The sequence below is a fragment of the Gigantopelta aegis genome, chromosome 12, assembly GCF_016097555.1.
Source record: "Gigantopelta aegis isolate Gae_Host chromosome 12, Gae_host_genome, whole genome shotgun sequence".
Lineage (NCBI taxonomy): Eukaryota > Metazoa > Mollusca > Gastropoda > Neomphalida > Peltospiridae > Gigantopelta > Gigantopelta aegis.
In genome coordinates this window covers 19306898-19310840 of record NC_054710.1, presented here as the reverse complement: position 1 = coordinate 19310840, position 3943 = coordinate 19306898, and the positions used below count along the sequence as shown (strand labels likewise).

The window sequence follows — 3943 nt, the reverse complement described above, 5'->3', positions numbered from 1 at the left end:
TGTTGACGTCATATTTAGTACCGAAAAGGTCATTGGTTTGTAAGCGTCAAATTGTCCAATAGTATTGTTCGTTAGACCAATGCAGAATATTTCTCACTGAGAAAATATGGAAAATATTTTCCCTGTTATGAGTGACCGCGTGGGTAATAATTTTTATTATATTATATTGTATTGTATTGTATTGTATTGTATTGTATCGTATCGTATCGTATCGTATCGCATCGCATCGCATCGCATCGCAATACTACACTACACTACATTACACTATCCTCCACTACACTAGAATTAGGGGATAATATCACTGTGTCTTCTAACATTTGGCTTCTTCAGTTTTATCACTGCTAGAATCAAATTCGAGTATTTGGCATTGTTCACGATGCTTCCAGGAGTTTAAAACACGTCTAAGCCAAACTTCCTTCTCGCGCCATGCAACGTCATTTAGGGGCGTGGTTCAAGTTAGTTACCTTATAGCCTTCTCAAGATCTGTATTTCAGCACAGAACTACACCTTCCACATCTAATGACTGTCACTCAAGGGGTTTTCTGAACGGGAGGCAACCAGTTGTGTACCTTAACGGCCTTAACGCGGCCACACACTAGGACAATAAATCGGACTTTAACTTTTAGACCTTTGTTCAAACTTTTATGCCGAAATTACTTCTTTTTTTTTATTAATATTATTAAATAGTCCGATCATCTCTTCTTTCTCTTACTTATTCGGTCGAGTAGTCAATTCCTTTTTTCTTTTTGGCTTGTTAACTTTTTTTCTTTCTTTTTTTAATTCTATTAACGTTTTCATTAATTGCTATTTTCCATTGCCATTTTAAACTCTACCCAAACCCTGTTCTGTCACGGGTCCAGTCATTGGCAGTCAGATATTGTCCCCGGGAGAGACGTGCTTGAACTATAATTTTCGTTTTCATCTGGCCAGTAAATCCTTGTAATTTAATTGAATAAATTGTTGCTTCATCTGGCCAGTAAATCCTTGTAATTTAATTGAATAAATTGTTGCTTCATCTGGCCAGTAAATTGCTGATATTTAATTCGAGCTTTAACTAATATCGATGTTGCATATATTATCGTGCTTTAACTAATATCGATGTTGCAGATATTACCGTGCTTTAACTAATATCGATGTTGCATATATTATCGTGCTTTAACTAATATCGGTGTTGCAGGTGTAGGATAGTGAAATATATATGGTGTATTATTTCTTATATCTTGAAGGTCGGGATTTGCCTGCTTCATATGGTGGTGGAAATGCACTATCATTGTTTCATTTACTGCATGTATAGTTCCTCCCTTTCTATAAAAAGAACACAACCAACCACTCTCTAAGGGCTTACATTATTATGTTTGGAAGGCTGGTGCCAGAGGGGACAGCTTTCGTGGTCATGTGACATGACCATATGTGGAAAAGGGCCAAAGTTCCTTGTTCTTGGTGTGGATCTCACACAAGGCATTCCACTCTGGTCACCGAGCAATCAACACCGAGTTACTTGAGCCATCTTAAGGTAAGCATCGTATTACATTTAGTTACAAGGAAGTATATTTGCTATTTAGGAATCAAGCTATTGATAATTTTTATAAGATTGAATGCATAGTTATAGTATTTTATAAAGTTGGTTTCTCTCCTGAAAGTATATTAACGATTAGTAAGTGATCATTTTATTTCCTGTTAGTACTGTTGCCATAATGCTTAAGAAAGAAAGAACAAAGATGTCATAAGGTTCCATATCATGATGTATCATAATTATCAACATTTTCTTGCACTGTATAGTTTGGGAGCTTTTATTTGACATTAAATATGTTGGTGCCGTTTTATTAAATATGTTAGCTCAGAAGAGATAAACCGCTGCTTTAGCAATTTATATTAACTCTTGGTGAGAGGGAATCTTAAAAAGATCCAATTAATGCCTTATTGCTTTCATTTATTTATCTGTAAAACGCGACTGATAATTGCTTGTTTTTGTTCAGGTTTGGACTCTGGTCGTGTGGGGTAAGTGATACTGGCATCATTACATATTAGTTTGTTCATTCATATTATACTTTTACAGATATGTATATTATAATTTTCATAATTTGTACTTAAATGGTACATATGTGATCAATCATTTTTTATAAACGAATGTCCAAGTAGACAGTACAAAACCTGTATTTAGTGGACACATATTTAGTATGCTTTTAAATAGAGGTGCCCTTTTTAGTAAAAGGCTCATCTCTACTTATTTGAATAATTAATATTAGAATATTGCATACATATGTATTCATTAACGAGGTTAATGGTTTGATTATTGTAAATGTTTATGCTGGGATAAAATATATTAAAGACATTGTTAGTATTGAAAGGAAAGAGCTGAGTTAGTGAGCAAAATATATTTTATCACCAAATGTAAACGATTACTGCAAGGGAACAGTTGGTATTTAGCCTCTCTCTCTCTCTCTCAGTAGGGGATTATGGTGTATCCTAATTAGCACCAACAGCTCTAACTCTAAGAGAACAAAGCACTTGGAATTTTGGGAAATAGTCAGAATGACCTGGGGTCATTCCTTTAGCAGACGACCAGTTTGACACCGATATCTATTAAATCCTCAGCTGCAACATAAACATTGGTCTCAGCTTGAAATTAATTGACTTAAGCTGAATAACCTTTGGTAATGTGTTTGTATTTGTTTGAGAATGGCTTTCTCACTTTGTTTTTATGTGAAGGATATACATGTACACTAGAGAAGAAACGTATACAACTTTACATAATTAGAATAGGAAAACATGTTTATCAGGATAATATTAAAGTAAAAATGCATTTCTAATAATAGAGTGACAGTTCTTATTAAGTGTTTAGAAATAATCTATTTTGTATTGTTAACGTGTTGCATTAGTGCCGGCCAAATTTATATGGGTTGAGGATGATTACAAATGTCTTATTCATGTTACTTCTTCTTGAAGCCATGGTTTAATGATATTGTGGAAGAGTGTTGATATTAATGATTATGTGTATTTGGTTTGATAGATGAAGCTTGGTTACTAATGCTGTTTAATTGATTAGCCTACACTTTTGTTGAAGATGTATTTATATAACTGTTTTCTATTTTGTTAAATATTAGGGCTATACCTGTGGGGTATACACTACTTGTATATTGATTTATAGATCCTGGGGATAAATGATCCTATATGGAAACCCCAGTGTTCTAATTTACTTATAATTAATTAACCCTATTATTAAAGCCCTTCAGATCCTGAACCTCGTCTTTCTTATTTATATTAATACATATTTACTATATTCATATTTGAGGGTAAAGGTAGAGAATCTGCTTTCTCTGTACCATAACGCCATAAATTCCCCCCCCCCCCCCTTACACAGATATTACCGTGCTTTAACTAATATCGATGTTGCCACCGAGGCCGTAACTTTATACAGTCTATGTGTCTGATTCTGGAGTACATGTTATCAGATGTTCACGAAAGTTGAGCATATCCTGCTCTATCGGTGGCATCCGTTATGAGTACTGTCACCACAACTGTCAAGTCCATCAGTGGGTAGGTGTAAGGCCACTACACCCTCTTCTCTCTCACTAACCACAAACCAACTAACAACTGATCCACTGCCCTCGACAGACAACCCATATAGCTGAGGTGTGTGCCCAGGACAGCGTACTTGAACCTTAATTGGATATAAGCACGAAAATAAGCTGAAATGAATGAATGCCCTCAGCTGTTCCTGGACAACATAACTGATGGACGAACGTCTGTACCAGAATGATAAGGTGTTGTTTAAAATCTCCATATAATGAGCATGTCCTATGATATCCTAGAAGTTGTCATATATATATATATATATATATATATATATATATATATATATATATATATATATATATTATATGAGAGAGAGAGAGAGAGAGAGAGAGAGAGAGAGAGAGAGAGAGAGAGAGAGAGAGAGAGA

General features: G+C 34.8%; 1 long non-coding RNA gene across 1 annotated transcript; it reads left to right on the top strand.

Moving 5' to 3' along the window:
• Positions 1 to 1184: 1184 nt before the first annotated feature.
• On the top strand, positions 1185 to 3241 carry LOC121386791. The gene is made up of 2 exons (XR_005959705.1): positions 1185 to 1513; positions 1977 to 3241. It is a non-coding gene; the product is annotated as an uncharacterized LOC121386791 (long non-coding RNA).
• Positions 3242 to 3943: the final 702 nt, after the last annotated feature.